The sequence below is a fragment of the Anarrhichthys ocellatus genome, unplaced genomic scaffold, assembly GCF_004355925.1.
Source record: "Anarrhichthys ocellatus isolate YVR2014 unplaced genomic scaffold, GSC_Weel_1.0 scaffold218, whole genome shotgun sequence".
Lineage (NCBI taxonomy): Eukaryota > Metazoa > Chordata > Actinopteri > Perciformes > Anarhichadidae > Anarrhichthys > Anarrhichthys ocellatus.
The window spans coordinates 51,684-65,169 of record NW_022280248.1 but is presented as its reverse complement, the minus strand read 5'-3'; the positions used below and the strand labels follow the sequence as shown (position 1 = coordinate 65,169).

At 43.1% G+C, this 13,486-nt stretch overlaps 1 protein-coding gene across 4 annotated transcripts in view; it reads left to right on the top strand.

The window, feature by feature from the left end:
• Positions 1-13,486, top strand: part of LOC116400921 (plexin-B1-like) — a 110,365-nt gene that overhangs the window by 46,709 nt on the left and 50,170 nt on the right. The window contains exon 1 of one of the 4 annotated variants that reach the window (XM_031879031.1): positions 6,990-7,000. The exons of the other annotated variants lie outside the window; for them this stretch is intronic. The gene's annotated coding sequence lies outside the window, so the exon portion shown is untranslated. Of the gene's footprint in view, positions 1-6,989; positions 7,001-13,486 lie in introns of those variants that run through there. 4 annotated transcript variants of the gene reach the window in all.

Here is a 13,486-nt window from a genome sequence, read left to right as displayed (position 1 = left end):
CCCCCCCCCCCCCCCCCCATGACATATGCAGAATATTAACTACATCTGCATTGTGAGCAGCTATTAAGAATCCCCCTCCTGAGCTCCATAATTGGCTGCTGGGCTGTGTCTCCCAGCCTGGAGCACTGAAGTTGCTTTCAAAAAATGTATAAATAATACATTACTCACTTTTACAATATTACTTTCTTTGTAGAGTAATGCATCACTGATTACACTACTCTCTAGTTACTTGAACTGCAGAAGTACATCTAGGCGTTATAAAATGGAACAGGGTAATATTATTTTATAGCAGGTAATCAAATCACAGAAGCTCAAGTTTATTGCAGTCTGTACAAATCAAGTGGTGCTACTGTATAACCTACTGCGTGTTCGTATGCCATTTGTGCTCTGGTAGAATAGAGCTGGCAGGGTGTTGGGGAGGCAAAAATCCAGGTCTGAAAAGTGGACCCAATGTTAAAGTGCCTTAATGCTGCATTCTCTCTAATGTCCATCAGGGTTGTATAGAAGTCTATGGGAAAATTACTCTACTTCTCTCGAGTTATTACCTCAGTACACATTGTAAACATGAGTTTATGGTCTCATTCTCTAGTTTAAAGTCTTCTTCAATACAGCATGATGTTCATTTAGTACATTATGGTCCATTTAGAGTCAAATAGACCATAAGGCAGGGTATGCTTTAGGGGCGGGGCTACTTTGTGATTGACAGGTTGCTATCACAGTAGGGCTGGGTTTTAATTTCCCATATATGAATTTTTCATATACCGTCATACCGGTGCATAGCCGAAACAACTTCTGTTGCTCTTCAACAGGCGGCAAAATATATTGTTCGCCGCTGAGAGCGCTGCGGTCGGAGGTAGTTTTCTTAAGTGTATTGAGAGGGACCCCTAGTCATGGTTATAACTTTATTACAATTATTAACCCACAACTAATGCTCTTTAACAGGGCAAAACACCACGACACAGCAGTTTGTGACACATAAACAATTTGTAACACTAATAATTGTAAATTTATAAAATTTCACCGCCGAACTGCATGCTGGGTACAGCTCGCTAACAACAGTCTGCTAACAGCTGGGAGAGGCTCTGTCGCTCCAGTAACGTTACATTAAAGAACAGAAAAGAGCGATACAGGATGAACAAAGACTGAACAACAAAAGGTATTTTGGTTAGACACACATGCAATGCTGATTACCGTAATATGTGTGGTATTTGTTATAAATGTACATAGAGGGTGATAAGAAGCTGTACTTGGAGGGGCTTAGGACCCAGGGGAATGTAGGTGAAGGAAACCGGAAGTGACGGAACGGAAGACACGCCACACAAACGGCTGTTCACCGCTCGCTGGCTGCGAGCTGGCCTTTTCAGCGTTAATGCTTTAACGCGGGGAAAAAAATACCGTGAAACCGCCAGAATCTTACAAAATACCGTGATATGCATTTTTGGTCATACCGCCCAGCCCTATATCACAGCGTTGTACGGTCTATGAGTTGTCTGTGTTTTCATCTTCGAACTTCAACCCTTTCACAGTGTGTTTTCACTTCATCAAAGTTAATTGTAACATTTCGTCTCCTAAAAATTTCTCAGTTGTACTTAGCTCCACCCTCTCCTCTCACCTCTGGTTGCAAAAAACTAAGATGGCGACGGCCAAAATGCCGAAGGCTTCGAAACCGTAGTGCACAAACCAATGGGTGACATCAAGTGACTATGTCCACGTCTCGTATCCAGGCTATGTTAATTACACCATACATTACTTTGTCGACCCCAGCGCTGCAAAGCAGCAGCAGGTCCAGCACAGCGATGCTCACCTCAGAGAGGACTCCACGGTGTTTAACAGCCTGGTGCAGAGCGGTGGCCGCCTGTGGAAGTCAACAGGAATGTGTTTGGGTTAGAGATTATCCCCAAGGGCCCTCAGTGGATGTTTGGTGGACTATGGCTTGTCTTATGAAAAACAAATGTAATGTAATGCCTCTCACTTTGCTAGAAAATGCAGGTGTGTTGCCCATAATAAAACATTCCATCATGGCCAGATATCATTGTCTTTGTTTCCTCAGCTTTCTAGGAAACAGACTTCCAGTAGATTTGCGATGGTGTTGCTTTCAGAGAGAATCAGTAGCAAGAGCAAGCGGAGATATTTTTTGCTCAACAGATCTGTTGACAAATAATTAGTCCTCTGGTTTAGCCCCCCAGAGACTCCGACTGTGTGAGCGCTTGATTCTACGTTTGTCTCGTTTATCCACCCATGTATCATCCCATTAGCTGCTCACAACTGCGGAGCCTCCAAGGCCCTTCATCGGGTTTTGGGTTTTTTTTCCAGCTAATTTTTTATTTATTTTTTTTATTGTGTCGCTGTGAAGCTCATTTAGTTTTTTTTTGTTTTTTTTTTACTGCACTCCACACTGAAAAGAGCTCCAGCAGTGGCCCTCAAACTGTTTTACGACTTCACGCTCACCTTTTATATGTTATGCAACAAGCCAGGCTCCACAAGCAACACACACACCCTAATGTTTTATTAAGGCAACACTATGGAAAAGCAGCATTAGCGGCATGGGACAACAAAGAGGCTCTTTGTTCGGTCGGTGTGTTTTACACATACACTCACACACACAGCATTCAGAGAGGACCAGACAACACGGCAGTCCTACTAACATTTACCCTTCACTCTCTCTGCACTGCCCTTGTTGTTGCTCAGACCGGCACAGAAAGGAGCCTGTGTGTGCGTGTGTGTGCGTGTGTGTGTGCGTGCGTGTGCGTGTGCGTGTGTGTGTGTGTGTGTGTGTGTGTGCGCGCGCAGGTCTGCCCTTCCCCTCCCCTCCCCAAGAGCACGCTATCCATGCTTTGCAAAAATTACCTCTACGGACCGTCCTTCAAGAACACTGCCTTTTTAATATTATCCTCAGGTTGCCACAGCTAACAGCTGCTCAGAAAAAAGACCAGTGTTATAAGGGAAAGAGGATTATGGGGGGGGGGGGATTGTGTCAGTACTTCACAATCCTTCACTGAGGTTGGCCTCACAGCAGCATGGCTCATCTGGCTACTAGAACCTAAAAAGTGTCCGGTTCAGTTCTTCTTCATCGTGTAGAGCAACACTCATGCTCACAGCGCTGAGTCCTTGGTGCCTGGTGGTGGACTACATAGTGACAGCCTTTAGGTTCCATGTTGACATGTTTCACGTCTTATCATTATTAGCATTATGTTTTTGGGTTGTCTGTCCATTCGTACGTTCAACCCATTCTTGCAATGCAATATCTCAGGAACAACTGTGGGGAAATTCTTTAAATTTGGCCTGGACTCAAGGATGAACTGATTAGAGTTTGGGGGTCAAAGGTCAAGGTCACTGTGACCTCACAAAATGACAAAACGTTTATGGCCGTAACTCAAGAATTCATATTCATATTATGACAGTTTCACACAAATGTCAAAGAATAAAATAATGAAGGGATGACATTTTGGATAGACATGGACGTAAACTGCAACTTAACTGATTGTCGGAATGATGTAACCGCGAGGCAGTTATTCTAGTTAACCAAAGCAGGAATCATTTCTGGAAATGTCTGTTAAACATTCAACTTTTCTCCAGACACAATTTAAGTTTTTTTCAAGTGTGCAGTGTGTCCAAACTTTCCACCTCCTTCCCTGAGAGAGCCTCAGCCCGTCCTTCCTCCTCCTTATTCTCAGTTTTCAAATTTAACTGATGGATTATAAATATTACATAAATAAATGTTCTTCTCATGTCAAGTACAATAAGAGCTGGATTAAAGAATAACTGACATAACGGAAAGCTTTTCAAAAATGTGCATCTTAAAATAAAGTAATTCATTTTAGAAAAATATATTTCACTGAATTGTCCTGCAGCTTTAAATTCAGTTAATTTAGGTGAGAAGTGATGTCAATAAAAAAAGCCACAATATTATATTTTTGTCATCTTCTAACAAGATAAATCAGTGAGCACGGACTTTATGTGTGGTTATTAAACCACTTGTTTCAGCTCTATTCCTCTCTGTTAACATCATTGTTGAACAGTGAATTCATGTGTTAGGATTCTGATCATATTGGGCTCTACTTTCTGGACATATGAGACATGCTGGTTCTAACTGCCTGTGGGAAGAATTAACATATAAGAGTCTGTTCGTTCATGCTTACAAATTCTGTTCTCTCTGAACACGTTTCTGTTTTTAGAGAACGTCATATGAGATTACTTCTCTGATCAGCGCAATATTCCTGCTCTTCTTTCTCTTTCCTCGTCTTGTCTGTGTGTATACATCTCATCTCACTCGAATCAGGAAACATGTCAGAATACCCATATTTGATTGGCTGAGCTGCATCACGTGATGTGATTTACAATGCATTGGTCGGCGTGTTTCCTGCACCGCTGAACAAGTGCCGTAACGGCTGAATAAAATGCGCCGGTTAAAGTATAAACTGGCTCTGCAATATGCAGATTTCAAAATGATCTATCGGCTTGAGATCCTGGGTCCGGATGCAACTGCGTCTGGGTCCGGATCCGGACCACGGTTGGCCAGTTGGGGACCCCTGGTCTAGAGGATGGCAGAAATGAGAAGTTCCTCTTACATAATACCAGAGCGACGTCTGCGGATTGTTTGCTTTTTATTAACAGCAGTTAAAATCTTTCAAAGCCATTCAGACACTAATGCAGTCATGAGAAGTCTTGTCGGTTAGTTTCACTGAGAGATGCCGCTAAAGACGGATTAACATTCTGTTGAGTGAGGAGCTGATTGATAACAGCACAGCCATGCACTGATGACATGTGCAGAGGACCAGGGTCTTTATTATCATCTCTATTAATGCCTCAGGGACACACTGCACACTGAATGATGATAGGAGTGTCCAGAGATCTGTTTCATTGTATTTCTACCTTACCTGAAAAAAGAGGCTCAGTTGTATATACATATCGGATATTGTTTTGCATTCATGAGCAAAGGAAATACTGATGAATATGCAGCTTTCTAGTAGCAGACGGTGGATAATCTCAGATAATTGTTGAGCTGAAATCTCCTTACTGTAGAGAGGAACATTAAAAAATGACAACGATAATTAAGAATAAATTGGAATAATTTAAATGGACTCAGAATGCTGTCAGAAAAGATAATCCCTGACATGCAGCCTTTTGACCTCACTCTCTCGCACTCAATATTATGTGGCGTATTTGTGGTATTAAGCTTTTGTTTTTACTCCATGTCTTGTTGAATAATCCCAGAGCTGTCTCCACATGTGGAAAGAGGACTAGACATTTTTAAGCATGTACAATTATTATGCCAGAAAACAGAGGAAATGCCACGATGATTCAGTTATTACGCTTCCTCTGCTTCATTTCCACTTTTCTCTTTCAGTGAAATGAAGTGTAAATCAACATTGATCGGATCTAAGCTCTGGTAATTCTGAATGTTTGTACGATATTTCATTGTAATCAATCCAATAGTACAATAATATATAAGATATAAGTATGTATAATATAATAAGATATATTCACTGAAGTGGTGGACCGACTGCCGGACTGATCAGCTGACACGGACTGAAACTGTAACTAAGTCCCGCCCCCCTTAGTCACTGTTGCTAGATCAGACAAGCTTGACAAAAAGAAACATGGCCACACCGGTTCCATTTAGCTGCAATATAGAGGCTGACAGAACGTACATATTCAAGATCGTAAAACTTTACTCAGGAAACTTAATCGCTAGTCTAAATACATGACACCAAACGTTACTTAGAGGCGGCAGGTACTGTAGCCATACTGAGAGCAAATAAACAAAGGACAAAATCACGCAGCTTTACCAGGGAGTCCTTGAGCTCAGACTCCAGCACCGACCAGCCCACCCTGCACAGACCATGGACTGTGTATAAGAAGAGGACGTAGTCATCCTGACGTCACCCGTTGGTTTGTCGAGTTTGTTTTGAAGCCTCAAGTTCGGCGATTTTGCCGTCGCCATGTCGTTTTGCAGCCAATGAGCGGAAGTGACCATATTTGGACTGTGGAGGAGTGACGTAGACGTCGCTGGTAGCAGCAGATACCTGTCAATCACAGTAAGCCCGCCCTAAGGCATACCCTGCTTTATGGTCTATTTGACTCTAAATGAACATCATGCTGTATTGAAGAAGACTTAAAACTAGAGATTGAGACCATAAACTCATGTTTACAATGTTTACTGAGGTAATAACTCAAGAGAGAAGTAGTTATTTTTAGGAAAAGGGGAAGTTGACTGAGGTTCTAAGCACAAAGCGAAAAGGGGCGGGGCTGAGGAAAGGTCAGTTGCAATCCTTAGAGCCATACATGGCTATACATTATTATAGTCTACAATATGTGTAGTATAGGTATCCTGACGTTGGATGATTATATGACAAGTTATGTCACATTTTGACTTGATTTCACATAAACGCCTGCTTCGATCTGTCATATCTTGTAGTTTGGGGCATCCCTGCCAGATTTTGAGACAATGGGCTTTGTGATCTTCTAGGGGTTCACAAAACACTTTTGTGTTGGACTCTGAAACAGCCAAGACAGGAGCTCAGTTGAATAGCAGTGTCAGTAAGACTACAGCACTGGGCCAGTGAGCATCATTAAAAATGATTTGAGAGAGTTTGGGTTGGTGTTGTGAGTGTGTGCTGACTGGCTGTTGAGCTCCACACACACACAGGAAGAGACAGGAAAGTGTAGTTTTTAATGTGGATGTTGCTCGGGATTCGGTCTTCAACTCTGTTGCTAGGAAACTTGCACCAATCGCACTTCGTTTCTTAGCTGCACTGTTGCTTTTGATTCTCGGAGTCAGCATTGTGATGACGGCATGATCTCCTGTCCTGCAAGGCCAAGTAGCATTAACAAGCTGTCAAGGCCTGAGGGGGGAGTGTGTGTCTGGTCCTCTCTCCGCTGACTAGAGTCATGAATATGGAGCAGCTTCTGGCTTTATTCGTTCACTCACACACCACATCAAACAAAAGATAAGACTGTCAGAGGGAGGCTAGATCAGCTGACAGCAGCACTGGATCTGGTGAGGCGTAAAGAAACCCAGGTGGAGGTGAACCAGGGCTGGCTGGGGGATCCAGAGGGACTGTGTAGACCAGGTGTTCTCTGAGTAATGTGAATACTTAACGATCATTGAAGGTAATCATAAAAATAGATTACCTTAAATGTCCATTGTAATAATCCATTCCAATTTGTCTAGTGCATCCACTGACTGAAACGCTCATTTGAAAGTGTCTGGCTGTCACTCTGCCCAAAGGCCTCAGCGTGCTTCAGAAGAAGTGTCAGTCTTCACAGGACTACCACTGTCCCTTTACTTGTGCTCCACTGACTGTTATCCCCATTTCCTCAATTTGATCACTGTGATGCAGCCAAGAGGAGGCTATGACAGCAGACTTTTTGAAGGCATGTCGGACAATCTGGTACATTTGACGCATGTTGAGGCCTTACAGACTTGTAATCAGGTCTAAAGCTGTGTTGCCACAGGGTAGAATCATTTTTTGCTCAAATTGCTCACTGCTCGCTCCAAAAGAAAGTTGCGTTATATTTAATTAGGGCTGTACCAAACATTAGTTTTGAATTGAGGTTTTCTTTATATTCAAAGCTTCTATTGAGTTTTTTGAAAGAAGCATGTCGTATTATAAAATAAAATCCTCTGAACAAAATGTCTTAATTTGAATAATGTGATTCATCGGATTAATGAGTTATCCTTTTTGTTAATTAGATCATCTTTCTTGAATAAATACAACTCATCAGCCTCTGTTTGTGTGAGGCAAGCTGTTTATTAAATACCATGAAAATGTTGCCTTTGAAAGGCTAAACACTCGTAAATAGCACAATATTTCGTTGGGTAAAAACATGTAGTGAATTTTGTAAATTATTGCATCTGTCTTTTTTCAAAGAAATGTTGACTTTTTCACCTAACAACCCTCTGGAGTTATTGGAAATGTTTGGATCAACAATTCTACGCAGTCACCAGTGGAATCTAATTCTATGAACAGTACAATATTAATAATATCAGTGTAGCCTGATCGTTATCTGCAACTGTGCCGACAGACCAGCTTTAAACACAATGAATAGACATGCACAGCATTCAAACGTTGATTAGATCACAGCGTTTGTGTTTAAATGTAGGCTATTATATGGCTATTTAAAACATATGTCTGGTGGTTGTTCTATATGGCAGAAATCAAATCTAGCATTAACCCTGGCTGCCAGTGTTGTTTTAATCTACAGTATATGTCAGCAATGTCTCATATAATGTCAATGAGAGCCAGATTCTGACCATGAAAGTCTTGAGTTTTACTGTTGACATACTGTTAATGGATGTAATTGTGGCTATTCAGAAATACAGTGGCGCTGCATGTGAATCATGTTGTATGCTTGTTGTATGCCATGCTTTTCACCCGTTAAACATCACAACTCAGCATCTTGTGTATCAGAAGGTCTCTGCTCTCTCAGCCTGCTCACCACGTTGTCATTCATTCGTTCACTGCTACTGTAAGTGCTGTGTGTCCAGCTGCCTGTAGGCCCGGTACTGCTGCTGTGCTGCAGAACTTAGTGATTTAAAAAAAAGAAGGCCAAAAATAGCTCTTGTCGTCCCTTCTTCTCCTCTCTGTCAGAGGAGTTTCTGCATTCTTTCTGATAATGTGTGCATAATTCTCCTCGCCATAATCAGCATGTCAAAACACAAGCTATAATTTTCCTGTGAAGTTATTGCCTCATGAAAACACAGATGTGTGCACACACTCACACGCTCACATTGACTCTCGTCAACGTTGGTGCTAGACAGCAACTTTGTACGGTCTACATGAGCATGATGACTATGATGTCTACAGATTTCTGTCCAGTAATACCTGAAGAAAAAACAAGTTGACCCTCTGAACCACAAGCAGTTTGAGGATGTTTTTTGCTCTGGTCACAGTTTTCTCTATGTGGCCTTTATTTTCTCTGCATTATATAAATTCTGCACCTCTATGGAACCAGCACAGTTAAGGCTAGAAGAAGGGATTGCTCCAACATATCTGTTACAATGCTATCAATTATTGAGAAGAAAACACAAGTAGAATTTTATGGATCATTTAATCTTACATAAATTGGAAAACTATGGAATCTCTATATCCAATATGTTTCCAAGTGTCTAACAGTGCCACCAATGTTGGAATAAAAAGGTGGCTCTACGTGCTTTATTCATTGAACTATTCACATTTTTACCACCTCTCCTCAATGCTCTGTGTTAACAGCCTGCAGTTCAGTCCAAGTTTCACAGAATTATTTTTCACGTGATTGTTGGTCTCAGGCGAGTCAATCATGGCTTCCTAGTTGCGCTGAAGAGAGCAGAATTTAACGTTTTTTAGAGAATCTGTTTAGAGAAAGCAATTTATTTGTGGCAAGATTTTAAATGAGACATGTAGAATATAATGTTTTCGATAAAATATCTCAATGTTAAGCTTTGTTTTTGGCTGCTTTTTCTGCCAAAATCGTTCGTCACACATGATTTGTTCAAGGACCGTCGGAAAGATGAAAATCTGACAATAATGACGTTTTTTACAGCCTCTGGTTGTGATAAACAGTGTAGTTTTGCTAATTGTTTAAAGAAAACATGCTTTTCCATCCCGCCGGCGGGTTCTGGGGTTCAGAGGACACTGTCGGCACAGTTCACGGTGCTCAGGGTCCGCTGTTGTTGAGGACAACGTTTCTTCCACGAAATAGAAAGCGAAGAAAACCCACCAAAGCCCGTCAGCTGGTCGTCCATGTCCACCTGTGCAGGCACAAGATGGCCGACAGTGTGGAAGTCCACTTGGCCCGAGCTCAAGGCAGGCTGGAGCCACACGCTTGTGTCCATAACTGGCCCAGGATCTGCGGTGGGCGGGGACAGAGCAGACCAATGTCAAAGGTCGTGTTTGGCTAATTAGCTTCTGGATGAGTGCTGTCCAGCCCACCAGAGCTCTTGGTGGAACAGCACAGCTATTCACTGCACGACTTCTGGAGCTTCCAGCTGCTGCCTCACTCCGTGCCTCCTGCTGGTGGTGGAGGGGCCTTGCTACTCTCCTGCTCCACCCTCTCCTCCAAATATGGTCGCTTCTTGTGGCTCCAAAAAAACGAAATGGCGACGAAAAAAATGCCAAACTAGAGGCTTCAGAACAGTAGTCAACAAAATAACGGATGACGTCACGGTGAATACGACCACTTCTCATACACAGTGTTTGCCTCAGAGCTCATTCTGACTCTTATGGTCAAGTGTCTCTTCTTGCTGTCATCTTTTAACTCTTTAAACCACTCAGACCCCTAAGCAGTTAAATGCAGCGTCCAAGAGTGTGTCTCGCTGTGTTATGTTGGTAATGATTGTGTGTGTGTGTGTGTGTGTGTGTGTGTGTGTGTCTACCCTTCTATTCTGTGTTTGTGTGTGCGTCCCATTGGACATCTGCCATCCACAGTAACTGCCCCGAACAATGGAATTATACACCAGGATTCAATACACACATGCCACTCTATACTTTGCCAAATCCGGTGCAGGGGTTAAAAGCATGCACGTGTACACTACGCATCTGCCACTGTGTCCAACAGCAGACAGGAAGCCTCCCACATAGACGTCCTGTGACTAGAAACACAACAAACACGTCCTACCTTTAACTTTAGGATCATCACTTTAGTAGAGTTAAAGTTATTGCTCGCACCGCCGTAGACGCTCTACGATGTGAGCCGCACCTGTCTGCATCTGAGTTACGATCCAGATAAACTCTGGTGACTTTAATGGCTTCCTGTCTGGCAGCTGTGGCTGTTAATGATCGCCCTGATGACTCGCTACTTGCTCTCATCTGTGCCCTCGTAACATCTAATACAACCACAGACATCATGATGACCGGACTCAGCGGACTGTTGCAGCGACGCTTGGATGTGTTGCTCACTTCTTTATTGTTCTGCTGTTTTCTTAAGTGAATGCACTGTAATAGGCATATAGTGTTATTGTGCTGAAACTGTAAAATCATATTTTATTTTGTTTTACAGACTGTAGCTGGTAGAACCATCTTGTTTTGGCTTGTCTATTGACTTAATGATGAGTTAGTGCTGAGCTATTATTCAAAGTAAAAGTTTCATTCTGAAGAGGAAGATAGAGAGAAATCAAAAGTTAAAACCACTTTTAAACTTATATTTGCTTCGGTGCTCCTGAACGTGAGTATGAATATCAAATATTAAATCTTAAATTCATTGGCTAACTTATTTTCTTAATTCATTCTGTGCTGTTTTGAATGAAAGTTGATTTCCTTCAAACGAAATGAGAAAAACTGTCACAGTCGACATGAACGGAGTGAGATATGAAAACGGTAAAAAGAACTTAAGTGATGCAGGAGGCGTCCTTCAGTGGCTGAGGTCACATCTGACCTGGGCTCAGTGAACACCACTGATTGACGCATGCACACGTTTGGTTTAGAGGCTAGAGGGGATCCCTGAGAGCGGACGTCCGTCCTGTCTTGTGTCCAGGCTCACCCTCTGTCCCACCCGGGGGATTCTTGAGGGCCATAAACATTTAACGATCATGGGAACTTGGTTTACCCATCCAGCTCCTCTGCAGGGACAAGTGGCTCTGTCCACTGAGCTGTGTCCACAGAACCCACTGTCCTCATCCCTTAAAAGGACCTGATGAGGGAAACTGAGGGACTTTTTATGTGTTAATTTCTGGAAGGACGTTTTCCGGAAGAGAGCGCAGGATGATGATCCCCCCCCCACCCTCCTCTTCGCCCGCTCTGCCTGAAGTTCATCAGCCGAGGAGGAATGTGTTCTTTTAGATGGGCGGTGATTGTCGGGGTTTCTCTATAAATAACTTCTTGTCAGCCAGCCAAGCAGTGCTGTCCAGCTCCAGCAGCAGCAGGCACCAGTAACCACAGCGCTTCTGCACCAGCCTGTTAAAGGGAGAGTTCAGTTGTATGAGGTACTTTTACATCGTCAGTGTATTAACTAAAGTAGATGGAGTTTAAAGAAACCGGCAGGAGTACCAGCACAGGAGCAAAGCTATGTACTGCTGTGGATGTATTTAAGACACCTAAACATATCTATATCAGTTGAAGTGTACGTCTATTTTTAGACATTTTTTACAGCTTAAGCTTAGTTTATACTTGCCGTAGTGAAGCCGACACGAGAAAATGACGTAGTCCCACCCTGCGCTAGTAGTACACGTCTGAATGTTTGTGACGACGCGTGATCACCTCACTGTCTCACATAGTTCACTGCTAAAAACACTATTTACATGTCTAGGGATTATACTAAGGAGGCCAATTTGTTTTAAATGTTTTAGAAACAGGAGGTCCCAAAAATCTTAATTTGAGTAAATATTTTACAGCCAAGGTTTACAGGATATTCAACCTTTGTTTCTTTATAATGTATGTAATAATAGGTAGCCCATGAATATGAGATATGAGTTTACAGATAATTACAATCCTGAACCGTCCTCAGGCCTCCTGCTGGGTGCTGTGGGGGCCCTAACGGTTTACACAGCTCGTATATCGCGGCAGTAACAGTTGTGCTGTGGAGACCAGAAGGATGCTGGCGGCCGGTGTTTGTGTAATGGAACACCGCAGGCTCTCACAGCCACTAAAGCATCCTTTGTAAACACTGTTTGTTGGTGTAAGACAGTGACTGACTGCAGAGGGCTGCGCTCACTCAAGGCCTCGCTGAGTCCCACTGTTCCTGTGTGTGTGGGGGTGTGTGTGTGTGAGACAGTGTGTGTGTTTTTATTTGTCTAAAGTGTACAGAGGAGGGACTTCTCATTACAGGCGTGTGTGTGTGCTCGTGCACGTTTGTGTGTTCATGTTCCCAATCGTGTCGCTAATTAGAAACGTGTTTTATTTTCCCCTCCCCCTCGTACTGCGAATGAGGGTGTTGAATGGGCCATTATGAGTAGACACTGGAATTATCTTTCTTTGTCTCTCTCTACCTCTCTCTCTGTCCCCCCCCCCCCTCTCTTATTATCATTAGTCACATTCCATCAGTACCCAGTGAGCACTGAGGCTTGCAAGCACATGTTTGTGGCGATTCCGCTCGTTGTTTTCCCCTTCTCTCTCTCACCCCCGTCTTCGCCTTTCACCATTGTCTCCCCGTAACCCAGTTTCTGTCCACTAATGTCACTCTGCCAGCTCTTTCATTTCAGACCCCCCCCCCCTGCCGTTGCCCCTCTCTGTCTCCTCCAGAATATGAGATGGCTGAATTGAAAATGAATGAAAGGCTGGACTCAATGAAGCGGATGATGGCTCAATTGAATGTGCCTCTCAGGAATGCCTGGTGGTGTTGTGCAGTCCTTTGGCTGCAGCTCAGGCTCCAGTCCACTTGTGCTGTGTTGGGTCGAGGATGGACCACTTTGGTTTGTCATGTTGAGATTCTTCTCTGCTGGTCCTGTCCTTCTGCAACGTGTCTTCTTAACAATACATTAGTACTAGTGAGGACGTAAAGCGATCTCTGATTAGAGGACTGAGGTGTGTGTGTGTGTGTGTGTGTGTGTGTGTGTGTGTGTGTGTGTGTG